This window comes from Heterodontus francisci, chromosome 15 (genome assembly GCF_036365525.1).
Source record: "Heterodontus francisci isolate sHetFra1 chromosome 15, sHetFra1.hap1, whole genome shotgun sequence".
In the NCBI taxonomy this organism is placed as follows: domain Eukaryota; kingdom Metazoa; phylum Chordata; class Chondrichthyes; order Heterodontiformes; family Heterodontidae; genus Heterodontus; species Heterodontus francisci.
The window spans coordinates 73,239,776-73,255,482 of record NC_090385.1 but is presented as its reverse complement, the minus strand read 5'-3'; positions in this window follow the sequence as shown (position 1 = coordinate 73,255,482).

Genomic DNA, 15,707 nt, shown 5'->3' with positions numbered 1-15,707 from the left:
TGCATGGCCACACACTAGCTGGATGTAAATGGAGTGGAATCCCTTTCAGTTGTGGTACCTCTTAAAATTGTGGTGCACATGTGGTACCCGCAAAGTGCGTGTATGCATCCATTGGCTCTCTGCACATGGGGAAGCCTGCAATCCTCGATCTGCCTGCTTCTCTCTGGCAAGAGAGAATGAAATGTGTTCAGCTCCTTGGACTATAGAGCTTCCATGACCTCCCTTACACAACAGTGAATGATGAACAGGGAGATGTGGCAAATATCAGCCTGGAAGGAACCAGACACAAAAAGTTCATGGCCACAGTCACCTTCACAGCCACTAGCTAGGCCGTCCTCACCCTGCTCCGAAGCTGCAGTTGTGGCTGCAGCAGGTGACAGATTTCAATGTTGCGGAGACATTAGGCACATTAGCCGAGAATTTATCTGATCGACAGGGGTCTTGAATTCCAGCAAAAGTTTTGGTGAGAATCCTGCATCGCCCCTTCTGTAGGAGTTCTGCCGAATCAAGTACCAATTAGGCACTTAAGTGGTCAAAGGTGAACCTTCCAAAGGATCAAGAATCCTGGCGACGGAAGTCCCGCCCTGTGAGAGCTGCCGACCAATTGGAGGCCGGCATCTCTTTAACTGAGCATCGCCACCACAAGGGCGGTGGCTGCTGCTGGTGGAGCACTCATCCGAGGCTTAGCAGCAGCACTGGACCTACACAAGTAGGTCAGGGTAGGAAGAGTCTCGTGGGTTGGTGGTCACAAGGGAGGTGGGATTTAGGGAGGTGGGCAGCAAGGGAAGGGGAGAGCTCTAGGCAGGCTCCCCTTCCTGATGCCATGTCCCTCTTTAAGGCACTATGCCTTTTAACAAAGGAACTTCTTCCCCCCGCCCCAGAGCTGGCAAACAACCTGTACAGTTTTTCTTGCCATGCTCCCCATGCGGTGACAGGCCCGCCCGTCGCTGGGTTAATTGCAGCAGTGGCGGAATAAGGCCCTTAAGTAGCTATTAATTGCCCACTTAAGGACCTCAATTGACGGTGGGGAGGGAAGGCCGTTCACAGGCCTTCCTGCCCTGGACTTAATTTCAGCGGAGGTGGGGCTCCATCCCTGCCGATTACATGCTCTCCCTGCCTCCAAATACACCACGGAGGAGTGCATAAAATTCCCCCATTGTTTCTCACGGAGGTGCAGCTAGGAACATTGCTCCCTGATCAGTCTAGGTGAATATGGTCTCCTGCTAAAAGCTCTTTTCCCCCATGTTCTCCTCCTTATTCCATTAACTTGACTTGCTTTGTGTCACCTCTGCTTATTCTCCAGTCATGTTGTCATCCAAGGAGAATGCATGATTCTGCACCCATGTCTGACAGCAAGTGGTTAGTGCAGAATCATTGAAGTCAGGGCAAAGTCCTTCAGCACACAGCAACTTTAAACAACTCTGAAAACTACCAAACACTTCTACAATCGCAGCAACAACCAGTAAAAATCAATCATAAACGAACCTGAAAGTAGTTGATGAACACTTTAAATAGCAATGGTGGAGGACTCCTTCCCGCTGCTGAATATATGTTCAGCTGTGCCGGTCTAAGAGAGGGCCTTAGCTGGAGTGTTGAACTCCAAAATGGCAGTGCTGGTGTCAAATCATCATTACACATTGATTGACATCACAATCTGCCTAATCCACGGACACGCCAATGCTCTCAGCGAAATGACATCAGGAGGGCAAGCACCAGAAGTGTGCATGCATGTCATTTTTGGAGGCAAAATAGCACCCGTAGCACTGGAAAACCGGGTGCTACACAGCCAAATTTCAGGCAGACTTTAAATCTACAGATATGCAGCCATAAGTTAGCCATGATGGAACAATCATTGAGAATTCACCGATGGTCTGCTATTTAAAATTTTCAGCTGAGTGAAGTGTTCATGTATCACTATTCCGATACCCCCCAAGATGTTGGACTGAACTTCACATTTCCTTTGCTGAATCAGTAGAGTCCAAAAAGGAATGTGTTGAATTTGAGTGCTGATCGAATTGTATACTGGTCCGCCGAAGAACCGAGTAATGTTTCCTGATGCACGAATCTCTTGTGCTATTTAAAAAGTGAATTCTTGCCACTTTTGTGTGCTGGAAAATAATCTTCTCCCCTGCCCACCCATGCCAACCTCCCCATTCAATTGTAGGAAATTTTCCAGCTGCTGTTGATGCAATAGATATCACTTTTTAGTCCATAGAGTCATAGGCAGCACAGATACAGGCCCTTCGGCCCATCGTGTCTGTGCCAGCCATCGAGCACCTAATTATTCTAATCCCATTTTCCAGCACTTGGCCCGTAGCCTTGTCTTCTGTTGCATTTCAACTTCTCATCTAAATACTTCTTAAATGTTGTGAGGGTTCCTGCCTCTACCACCTCTTCAGGCAGTGTGTTCCAGATTCCAACCATCCTCTGGGTGAAAAAATCTTTCCTCAAATCCCCTCTAAACCTCCTGCCCCTTACCTTAAATCTATGCCATCTATTTATTGACCCCTCCACTAATCTAAAATGTTTCTTCCTATCTAACCTATCAATGCCCCTCATAATTTTGAATACCTCAATCATGTCCCCCCTCAGCCTTCTCTGCTCTACGGAAAACAACCCTAGCCTTTAAGTCCCTCTTCATAGCTGAAATTCTCCAGCCCAGGCAACATCCTGGTGAATCTCCTCTGCACCCTCTCCAGTGCAATCACATCCTTCCTATAGTGTGGTGACCAGAACTGTACACAGTACTCCAGCTGTGGCTAACTAGCATTTTATACAGCTCCATCATAACCTCCCTGCTCTTATATTCTATGCCTCGACTAATAAAGGCAAGTATCCCATATGCCTTCCTAACCACCTTATCTACCTGTGCTGCTGCCTTCAATGATCTATGGACAAGTACACCAAGGTCCCTCTGACCCTCTGTACTTCCTAGGGTCCTATCAACCACTGACCACCTCCAGGTGCTTACCCATTGTCTCTCGAGACAAGGAGGCCAAAGAGAAGAGATCATCCATTGTATATTTCCTTGCCTTGTTAGTCCTCCCAAAATGCATCACCTCACACTTCTCAGGATTAAATTCCATTTGCCACTGCTCTGCCCATCTTACCAGCCCATCTATATTGTCCTGTAATCTAATGCTTTCCTCCTCACTATTTATGATACCACCAATTTTCGTGTCATCTGCGAACTTACTGATCATACCTCCTATATTCACGTCAAAATTATGAATGTACACTACAAACAACAAGGGTCCCAGCACCGAGCCCTGTGGTACACCACTGGTCGCAGGCTTCCACTCGCAAAAACAACCCTCAACCATCACCCTCTGCCTCCTGCCACTAAGCCAATTTTGGATCCACTTTGCCAAATTGCCCTGGATCCCATGGACTCTTATCTTCTTAACCAATCTCCCATGTGGGACCTTATCAAAAGCCTTACTGAAGTCTATGTAGACTACATCAACTGCTTTACCCTCATCTACACACCACTGCCTTGAAAAATTAGTTAGACACGATCTCCCCCTGACAAAGCCATGCTGACTATCCTGATTGATCCCTGCCTCTCCAAGTGAAGATTAATCCTGTCCCTCAGAATTGTTTCCAATAGTTTCCCTACCACTGACGTTAGACTCACTGGCCTGTAATTACCTGGTTTATCCCTGCTACCCTTCTTGAATAAAGGTACCACATTCACTGTCCTGCAATCCTCTGGTACCTCTCCTGTGGCAAGAGAGGATTATAAATTTGTGTCAGAGCCCCTGCTACCTCCTCCCTTGCCTCACATAACAGCCTGGGATACATCTCATCTGGGCCTGGGGATTTGTCCACTTTTAAGCCCGCTAAAACAGCTAATACTTCCTCCTTTGCAATGCTAATATGTTCAAGTATATCACAATCCCCCTCCCTGATCACTACACCTACATCGTCCTTCTCCATAGCGAACACAGATGAAAAGTAATCATTTAAAACCTCACCTCTGTCCTCCAGTTACATACAGATTGCCACTTTGACCCCTAATGGGCCCTACTCTTTCCCTGGTTATCCTCTTGCCCTTAGGATTTTCCTTTATCTTGCCTGCCAGTGTTTTTTCATGTCCCCTCTTTGCTCTCCTAATTACTTTTTTAGTACCCCCCCTACACTTTCTATACTCCTCTAATGCCTCCGCTGTTTTCAGCGCTCTGAATCTGCAATAAGCTTCCTTTTTTTTCCTGATCCAATCCTCTATATCTCTTGACATCCAGGGTTCCCTGGACTTATTGATCCTAACCTTCACCTTAACGGGTACATGTTGGCTCTGAACTCTCACTATTTCCTCTTTGAATTACTCCCACTGGTCTGATTTAGACTTTCCTATAAGTAGCTGCTCCCAGTCCACTTTGGCCAGATCCTGTTTTATCATATTGAAGTCGGCCTTCCTCCAATTCAGTACCTTTATTTCTAGTCCATCTTTGTCCTTTTCCTTAACTACCTTAAATCTTACAGAGTTATGGTCACTATCCCCGAAATGCTCCCTCACTGACACTTCTACCACTTGTCCGGCTTTATTCCCTAGGATTAGGTCTAGTACTGCCCCTTCTCTTGTAGGACTTTCTACTTACTGACTCAAATAGCTCTCCTGTATGTATTTTAAGAATTCTGCCCCCTTTAAGCCTTTTGCACTAATACTATCCCAGTTGATATTGGGGAAGTTGAAATCCTCTACCATTATTACCCTATTAATTTTACACCTCTCTGTGATTTGCCTCCATATCTGCTCCTCGATCTCTCCCTGATTGTTTGGAGGCCTGTATGTTGTACACTCCCAGCCAAGTGATTGCCCCCTTTTTGTTTTTAAGTTCTACCCATATGGCTTCCTTTGAATATTCCATATCAAATAAAATGGCCCCTTTTAGGTTCCATACTTTCCATCAAATTAACAATATGTTCAGAACATCCATTCTAGATTCGTCTAATGGCTCAGTAGTTTGTCAAAACTGAACCATACAAACCCAGTAGATTTCAGGTTTCTTTCTCCCTGTGTACTGAGTTAGCTGGTCACAGACAAGGTCACTATAAGAGCACCTGACTGAAAGTGTGCATCACTGAAATTTGGGAGAAGACAGGCTCTGGTTAAGATGTGATGCCTCCATCCTCGCATAGCCTGTTGATAATTGCTGTCAAGGCTTATGTGAAAAAACAAAAAAAAGACCCTTTCTTGACAATATCAACCTGTCACTTTAAGTCCTAAAACACATAAATGGCAGCTGAGGAAACAGTGCTGCTGCCTTTTATCGGGCAGTTTGACCTTGATCTGTTTCTGAGAAAATTAGCTTGTACAGCTATTTGGTATAATTTTACACACAACTAACAATACTGTGCCCACTTAATGTGCAGGAAAGAGATAGAGGAAATTCAAGTGCCGATCCATCCAACTCCAAAATGGGAAAAAGGATTGGTGCCTAATTTTTCACTGCATAACTCCCATTCTTGGGAGTTATCTGCCCTTCTGGGAGGATTTTCCATTCCAACGTCAGAACCCTGTCGTCATGGTCACTTCTGGGTCTCAACCCTGCACTATGTCAGCAACCTACACACAGTGCGATTTCAACATGGAAAGTAGGTAGTTTTGTGTTTTCAGCCCAGTTAGCAGCAGCGGAAGCGGGAAGGAAATGGGACATAGGCAGCGTCAGGCCCGAGTTAAAGGGGGTGCGGCAGCCATTGCTAAGGTTGCTGTTCGTCCAAAGGATGGAAGAAGGAGCAGAGCAACTGGCAGTGAGAAAGGAGGCCCCACCCCATGCCAAGGCAGTCCCCCATTTTTCTGACATCTCACGGGATTTGCTGATGGAAGCAGTGACTGAGCGCAGAAACATCCTGTTCCCTGTCATTGGCAACAGAAAGCCTGCAAGGCTCACCAAGAGGGAAAGGTTGGAGGTGACTCATGCAGTCAGCAGCAAAGGAGTGGTGAGGAGGAACTGGGTGCAGTGCCAGAAATGCTTCACTGACCTTCTCAGGTCAGTAAAGATGAGTCCGAAGATAGAACCAGATGGCATGTGTCCTGGTCACCGGTCACCAGAATGCAAAAGAGAACAGGATCCTGCAGGCGCATAGAGTTCTCCTGACCTTGTGACAGATGTGTGCTCAGCAGCATCGATGACCCATGAGCATAGTTCATAATTCTAGTGCTATTGGACAGTAGGCTACAGTGAAGACTGCAGCATCTCATGCGAATGAAAAGCTGCAAGTGGTGAGGGAGAGAGGCATTGTTCTAACAGCATCTTTCTTCACCTTGCAGGCCAAACCAGAGATGAATGCCAGGGAGAATGAGAGGGCATGTTTGGATGGTGGGGTTCCCCAGCTCACATCGCTGATGCACTTTGAGGAGCTGGTCCTTGATGTAGCCAGAGTGTCAAGCCACATGGACGCTGGGGATGGAGAAACAGGGTCTTCCATAGACAGGATGAAAACATAGCAACATGTCTAGGTTCAAGGGATGCATGATAATGGTCCCTGTGCAACGTGAGCATCTGTTGTCTGTCCCGATTGGTCATCACCATCTTATGTCTCCCACAATGCCAGTTGCAGAGAGGCAGGCGCACACACAGGGCCAGCAAGATCATGAGGAGTCAGAGGAGCAAGACACCTCAGAGCGTGTACTGTCACATCTTTCTTGCACATCCTCCATCAGCGCAGATACTCATACCTTGATGGTCCTCGCTCGGTCTTAGCACAGGGTGAAGTGCACATCACATCACATCAGAGCAGGAGGATACAGGGGAGGCAGAGTTGGCTGTGGGCAGTGCCCCTTGGAGGATGGAGGACAGGCACAGCCCTGCTCAGTAGGGTGGAGATGCAGAGCCTCGAGAGTCATGAAACATGCGGCTCTACCTGGGGAATCAGCGTAAGATGTGTACTCACATGTCAGAGTTACCTGAGGCACTGAGGAGTCATGGGATGAGAGTGGTGGTATCCATTCATCTCATGCTCCACAATGTCTCAGTGCTTTGATCGCATGAAATCCTCCATTGAGAGAGTGGCCAACCTTATGAAGTGCATTATGCAGCATCACTCAGAGTGGATGCAGAAACAGCACACTGACATGCATGGAATGCATGCTGTGGTCTGTGGCATTGACCAGTCAGTGGCGTGAAGGGTGCCCCAAAACATGCTGTGGATACTAGCTGCACCCCAGTTGGTGGTTACCTGCAGTGATCAAGGGCACCATGAAAGGACTGAGGTGGCAACAGATGGTGATGAGGGGGGCCACCCCTCACAAAGGTCTATCATCATCATCATCCGCACTCATGGCCCCTCTGATGGACAAAGCATCTGTACAGTCACAGCCTGTGACAGAGGCTGCCCCTACAATTATGCTAGCACAGCATCCTTTGGAGGCGCCCCCCCGCCACCTCCACACACCCCGTCACCTCCATGAGGAGGCCAAGCATCACAGGGATCTCAAGCCCGGGAAGGCACTAACAAGCAATCTGCCTGCACCTCATCCTCAGCCATAGGGGAAGCAACTTGTAGGAGTGGCCATGAGCACAGGCCACCGCATTTGTAATGTCACTTTGTTGGTCACTTGGATGTGCCTGTTGTAAATAATATCACACTGTTCTTTGATAAAACACTGGTCATGTTGTTGTGCTAAGGCTGACTTTTGTGCCTTCATTTCATCAGGGCAATGGCAACCACAAACTCTTGGATGCCGTTAACGAGGGCACAGACATCATCAACCATCTGCATGAACATGCGCGGCCTTCTGCCGCACTGATGCTCCAACATGTCCAGGTAGCTTCTCCGTGGCAGTGGAACCTCTGCTGAGGGTCTCCTCTTCGTTGCCTTTCTGACCCTCATTCCTGACCCCTGCATCCCTGTTGCTGAGGGGTCTGCCTCTGCTCGTGGAAGTGCTGCCCCTCGTCACTTGTCAATCCTATCTTGGAGTAGCTGAACCCCATTTCCTGTTATGTCCTTTCTTCCTTTCAATTGGAATGTGCAGTCTTCCTGAGCTCCGTCTCATGAACCTGTGAGGCCTGTAATCAGACGGACCTGTCCAACCCCTGCTACCTTTCCCCCCAACGTCACCCGCCCCCCACCCCCCCACCCAAAATGGCCTTGTCAAGAGGGAAGAAATGTGACAGATAATTCTCCTGACTGTGGAATTGGCTGCCTGTGATTGAGGGCCTTTTCTGAGCCTTTTCTTTTTGTTGGAGCCTCTTGCTGCTGTCCCACCATTCTGAGTGACTTCCCACTTTGTTTGCACCTCCTCCTCCTTGTCGTGGTTAGAACCCTGCATGGATCCCGTGCCTCCGAATGAAAATTCAAAACTCCCCTTGTTGGGTGGGTTGGCTCTTCCAGCTGACGGCAGAGCCTTTTAAACTTGGAGCATGCTAGTTTCACATCAGGAAGCCGGCAAGCCGATTCACTGGGTGGGGTTACGTGATGTCCCAATCCCATCCTCGTAATTCAAATAAAAATTTCACCCATTGTCTTTCTTGTGAGTTATTCTGCATTAAAACAAGAAAGGCCATTTTCTTTGAGTGAGCCTTTTTTAAAAAATCGCTCCATGTATCACGATGGACAGATAGAAAACAATAACAATATGTCACAGATGGTTTAACGAAATGTATGCTCAATATAATTGAGCAGTATTTGGATGGGGATGTGCTTTAAATAATTTTACTATTCCATCATGTAACTCTTTGCAGTAATCTAAATTTTATTTAAAACAAAATCATGAAAGTGAGGAAATACAGGAAAACTATTTCTGTGATAATATCATAAGAAATGGGAGCAGCAGTGATCCATATGGCCCCTCCAGCCTGCTCCGCCATTCACTAAGAACATGTCTGATCTGATCTTGGCCTCAACTCCACTTGCCTGCCTGTTCCCCATAACCCTTGACTACACTAAAGTTCAAACATCTGCCTATCTCAACCTTGAATATATTCAATGACTCAGCCTCTACAGTCCTTTGGAGCAGAGAATTCCAAAGATTCACAAGCTTCTGAGAGAAGAAATTCCTCCTCATCTCTGTCTTAAATGGATGACTGCTTATTCTGAAACTACACCCCTAGTCCTATATTACACCATGAGGGGAAACATCCTCTCAGTATCTACCCTGTCGAGCTCCCTCAGACTGTTATATGTTTCAATAAGATCATCTCTCATTCTTCCAAACTCCAATGAGTATAGACCCAACCTGCTCAACCTTTCCTCATAAGACAACCCCTTCAACCCAGGAATCAACTTAGTGAACCTTCCCTGAACTGCTCCAATGCAAGTAAATAAAGGAGTAAATAAGGAGATTAAACTGTACACAGTACTCTTGGTGTGGTCTCAACAACACCCTGTACAGCTGTATCAAGAATTCCCTTCTTTTATACTCCATCCCCCTTGTAATAAATGCCATCATTCCATTGGCCTTCCTAATTATCTGCTGTCCCTGCATGCTAACTTTTTGTGCTTCATGTATGAGCAAATCAATGGAAGCATTAGTGGAGTACAGAAAGTGCAGGATGGAGCTCAAGAAAGCAATTAGGAGAGCAAAGAGGGGATATGAGAAACCTGTGGCTGGTAAAAGTAGGGAAAATCCCAAGATATTCTATAAGTATATCAATGGGAAGAGGATAACCAGGGAAAGAGTAGGACCCATTAGGGACCAAGGGGGAAATCTGTGGGTGGAGCCAGAGGACATTGGTAGGGATTTGAACGAATACTTCACATCTATCTTCACCCAAGAGAAAGAGGATGTAGATATAGAACTTAGAGAGAGAGACTGTGAGGTTCTTGAGAAAATTGTCATCGGGAGTGACAAGGTATTGGAGGTTTTGGCAGGCTTAAAAGTGGACAAATCTCCAGGTCCGGATGATTTGTGTCCCAGGATGCTGTGGAAGGCGAGGGTGGAGATTGCAGGGGCTCTGACCCTAATTTTTAATTCCTCTCTGGCCACGGCGGAGGTACCAGAGGACTGGAGAACAGCTAATGTGGTCCCACTATTTAAGAAAGGTTGTAGAGATAAGCCAGGGAACTACAGACCAGTGAGTCTCATGTCAGTGGTAGGGAAACAATTGGAGAAAATTCTGAAGGAGAGAATCTATCTCCACTTGGAGAGGCAAAATTTGATTAGGAATAGTCAGCATGGCTTTGTCAGAGGGAGGTCATGCCTAACAAATTTGATTGAATTTTTTGAGCATGTGACCAGGTGTGTCGATGAGGGCAGTGCAGTTGATGTAGTTTACATGGATTTCAGCAAAGCCTTTGACAAGGTCCCACATGGGAGACTTATCAAGAAAGCAAATGCACATGGGATACAAGGTAACTTGATAAGGTGGATTCAAAATTGGCTTAGCTGCAGGAGACAGAGAGTGATGACAGACGGCTGTTTTAGTGACTGGAAGCCAGTATCCAGTGGCGAACCACAGGGATCTGTGCTGGGTCCCCTATTGTTTGTCATTTATATAAACGACATAGATGACTACGTTGGGGGTAGGATCAGTAAGTTCGCGGATGACTCAAAGATTGGCCAAGTGGTTAACAGTGAGGTGGAGTGTCTTGGGTTACAGGAAGATATAGACGGGATGGTCAAATGGGCAGAAAAGTGGCAGATGGAATTTAACGCTGAAAAGTGTGAGGTGATACACTTTGGAAGGAGTAATGTGACACGGAAGTATTCAATGAATGGCCTGACACTGGGAAGTTCCGAGGAACAAAAGGACCTTGGCGTGTTTGTCCATAGGTCTCTGAAGGCAGAAGGGCAGGTTAATAGGGCGGTGAAAAAGGCATATCGGACACTTGCCTTTATCAATCGAGGCATAGATAACAAAAGCAGGGAGGTCATGTTGGAGTTGTACAGAACTTTGGTAAGGCCACAGTTGGAGTACTGTGTGCAATTCTTGTCGCCACATTATAGGAAGGATGTGATTGCATTGGAGGGGGTGCAGAGGAGATTCACCAGGATGTTGCCTGGGATGGAACATTTAAGCTATGAAGAGAGGTTGGATAGGCTTGGGTTGTTTTCACTGGAGCAGAGAAGACTGAGGGGTGACCTGATCGAGGTGTACAAGATTATGAGGGGCATGGACAGGGTGGATAGGGAGAAGCTGTTTCCTTCGTTGAAGGGTCAGTTACGAGGGGTCACAGTTTAAGGTGAGGGGCAGGAGGTTTAAGGGGGATTTGAGGAGGAACTTTTTTACCCAAAGGGTGGTGACGGTCTGGAATGCCCTGCCTGGGAGGGTGGGAGAGGCAGGTTGCCTCACATCCTTTAAAAAGTACCTGGATGAGCACTTGGCACGTCATAACATTCAAGGCTATGGGCCAAGTGCCGGCAAATGGGATTAGGTAGACAGGTCAGGTGTTTTAATGCATCAGTGCAGACTCGATGGGCCGAAGGGCCTCTTCTGCTCTGTATTATTCTGTGATTCTGTGACTCTGTGAGGTCACCCAGATCACTCTGTCCTGCAGAATTTACAACAGGGTTGTCCAACATTCAGCCCACGGGCTAGGATCCGGCCCACCAAAAGTTTCTATCCAGTCCATGGATGTAAGCTTCACCTGGCCATTCCTTATCCTCACCAGGGGTCCTTGACTAAAGATGAGAAATTTTTTATTGGTTTCTTCTTTCAGACCGGCTTGAAAAAAAAATCCCAAGTCAATTTCACAGCTGACAGATCTGACATTGGGAACAGCAGTTTCCCAACTTCGGACAGATTCGAGGTTTTCCGACTTTCTGTCCAAAGTTGGGAAACTGCTGTTCCCGATGTCAGACCTGTCAGCTGTGAAACTGACCAACCATCTGCTGAGTGTTCCCACTCTCTGCAACTGTCAGAGAGAGAGAGAAAGGGGGACAGAGAGAGAGAGAGAGAGAAGGCAGGTACAGAGAGATAAGGGGGACAGAGAAAGGGGGGAACAGAGAGAGAGAGAGAGGACGACATGGGGGGGAACAACACAGAGAGGGGGAGCACAGAGAGGGGGGACACAGGGAGAGAGACAGAGAGAGAGAGAGGGATAAATAGTAATCAAGATCACTCCTGCCAGATGGACATCTATCCAGAATACTCTGCATCACTACAACAAGTGTGCGGGCAAATATTGATGGCTTGTGCATGCAAAAAATGCATTAAGTCTCATTAAATTAGTGTCCAACATAGTGAAGAGAAAGTAAGTCAATAAATTAATCTTCTCATTTAAAGCTTTTTCACAAAAATGTACATTTTTTGTTTTGATTAATAGTAAGATAAATTTTTAATGCCTTTATCTTTCCAAAATTGTCTCACTGGCCCCCTATGTAAGACAAAAACTATAATGTTGCACTCCCCCACCCCCCACCCATTCTCCACCCTGCCCCCCAGCGAAATGGTCGGACAACCCTGATCTATAGTCTCTCTTCATTTAAATAATATTTTGCTTTTCTATTCTTCCTACCAAGTGGATTACTTTACATTTTACCACGTTATACTCAATCAGCCAAAATTTTGCTCACTTACTTTACCAATCTATATCCCTTTACAGACTTTTTCTGTCCTCGTCACAACTTGCTTTCCCACCTATCTTTGTACTGTCAGCAAATTTGTCTACAAAACACTTGGTCCCTTCATTCAAGTCATAAATATACATTGTCAATAGTTGAGGTCCCAGCACTGATCCCTGTAACACCCCACGAGTTACAGTTTCCAAGCCAAAAAGTGACCCATTTATCCCGCCTCTGATTTTACTGTATTGAAAAAGGGAAATTGTATTTGATAAATTTGTTAAGAGTTTTTTGAGGATGTCACTAGAAGGGTAGATAAAGAGGAACCAGTAGAGGAAGCATGCTTGGATTTCCCAAAGGCATTTGATAAGATACCACACAAAATGTTACTGTGCAAGATAAGGGCTCATGGAGTTGGGTATAATATATTAGCATGGATGGTGGATTGGTTAACAGCCAGGAAGCAGAGTCATGATAAATGGGGTATTTTCAATTTGGCTGGCTGTAGCAAGTGGAGTGCCACAAGGATCAGTGCTGGTGCCTTAGCTATTTACAATATATATTAACGAATTAGATGAAGAGAGCGAGAGTAATGTATCTCAGTTTGCTGATGACGCAAAGTTAGATGGGAATGTAAGCTGTGAGGAGGACACAAAGAGGCTGCAAAGAGATATAGACAAGTTAACTGAATGGGCAACCAAGTGGCAGATGGAGTATAATGTTGGGAATAAAAGCAAAATACTGCAGATACTGGAAATCTGAAATAAAAACAAGAAATGCTGGAACCACTCAGCAGGTCTGGCAGCATCTGTGGAAAGAGAAGCAGAGTTAACGTTTCAGGTCAGTGACCCTTCTTCGGAACTAACAAATATTAGAAATGTCAAAGGTTATAAGCAAGTGAGGCGGGGGTGGGGCAAGAGATAACAACGGAGAAGGTGTAGATTGGATAAGGCCACATAGCTGACCAAAAGGTCATGGAGCAAAGGCAAACAATATGTTAATGGTGTGTTGAAAGACAAAGCATTAGTACAGATAAGGTGTTAATGGACTGAAGATTGAACAGCAGCAAGTACAAACATGAAAAAAAACAGTGGGTAAGCAAACTGAACAAACTAAGATGAAATGAAATAAACAAAAAAAAATGTAAAAAAGAAAAAAAGAAAAAATAACTAAAAATAAAAAGGGGGGACCGTCATGCTCTGAAATTATTGAACTCAATGTTCAGTCTGGCAGGCTGTAATGTGCCTAATCGGTAAATGAGATGCTGTTCCTCGAGCTTGCGTTGATGTTCACTGGAACACTGCAGCAAGCCCAGGATAGAGATGCGAGCATGAGAGCAGGGGGGAGTGTTGAAATGGCAAACAACCGGAAGCTCAGGGTCCTGCTTGCGGACTGAGCGGAGGTGTTCCGCAAAGCAGTCACCCAGTCTACGTTTGGCCTCCCCAATGTACAGGAGACCACATTGTGAGCAGCGAATACAGTATACTACATTGAAAGAAGTACAAGTAAATCGCTGCATCACCTGAAAGGAGTGTTTGGGGCCTGGGATAGTGAGGAAAGAGGAGGTAAATGGGCAGGTATTACACCTCCTGCGATTGCAGGGGAAGGTGCCATGGGATGGGGACGAGGTGGTGGGGGTAATGGAGGAGTGGACCAGGGTGTCGCGGAGGGAATGATCCCTTCGGAGGGAATGTTGGGAAGTTGAGGTTGTTGACTTCGGTAGTAAGAATTAAAAAACAGAATATTTTTAAATAGCATGAAACGTTGCCATCAGAAACTCCTTGCTCAGCATGATAGAGCCTCCCTCAAATGGCTCGGAACGCATACTGTCCATCCGACTGCTCACCGCCTCCGTCCAGTACACCTACTCAGCATCTATGCTCCAACACTCTGCTCCTCACCTGAAGCTAAAGACCAGTTCTACGAGGAACTCCATAATATCATTAGTAGCATCCCCAACACCGAACACCTGTTCCTGCTGGGGGACTTTAATGCCAGGGTTGGGGCCGACCATGACTCATGGCCCTCCTGCCTTGGGCACTATGGCGTTGGAAGGATGAATGAGAATGGACAGAAACTTTATTTATCACATGGAAATAGGTATGGCTGATCCTACATTGTGTGATCCTCTGCACGTGAGTATCCGTATGCGCCAGAGGCAATATTAAAAGGCAAGTGTGATCCACATAGAGGCCCCCGGTCATGAGCAGCAGCCTCAAGGGGAGCCCGCCATTATGGTTGGTGTGCATCTACGGGCCCCACATGACATGCCATTGGATGCAAGAGCACCATTGTCAGAGGAGATTGTGCATATAGAGAGGGTGGTAACACATCTCTGTGCCCTGCTCAAGATTCACCTGCAGCCCATGGGCTCCGGTGGACATCTAATGCCTTTGTTCCTTATAGTGGCAGCGGTTCTCAAGCCCGATGCCTCTGCAGCCTTTTAGGGGCCCACCAGAGACCTTAGTGGGGCCACACAGTCAGCAGTGCACCGCTGCATCAGGGAGGTCACCAATGCCCTGCACTGGAGGGCCAATGAGGATGTCTGCTTCAGGACAGACTCTCACAGCCAGGCCCAGAGGGCCATTCGTTCTGGCACCATTGCCGGAGAACCATAAGTTGTAATGTTCATAGACTGCACTCATGTGGCCATCAGGCCTACTGCTAGGCTACCACCTGCAGACATCACCACTAAAGGAGACCTCTCAATCTAGGTGAAACTGGTAGGTGAACAGCGCAGATGTTTGCAACGAATGTGTGACCACTTCTCAGGCAGCTGCCATGACACCTGGGACTTGCGCCAGTCCTGGCTGCCGCCGCTGTTAACTGAACTGGCTCATGGAGGGGTGGTGTCTTGGAGATAAGGGATATCCTTTGCAGACATGGCTCCTGACACCAGTGAAAGACCCCCCACTGCTGCAGAGGAGAGATGCAACGCCAGCCACTCAGCTACAAGAGCCACCATTGAGCAGGAGATCGGCATGCTGAAAGAGCGCCTCCAATGCCTGTATGGATAGGGTGATGCCCTGTACTATGGGCCAAACAAGCCAGCTCCTTTCTTTGCTGCTCTGTACAACTACGCACCCAATAGGGGCCAGGCCTGGCATGATGAGGAGAGATATCAACAGGATTCCTTGGACTATGAGGATGCTGAGGACCTACAACATGAAAGATGCATGGGAGGGCAGATGGCACCCAGGCTGTGCATGCAGGGCTAGCAGTGAGCTTGGGACGTACGGAAGTGGCTTATCAGACAAAG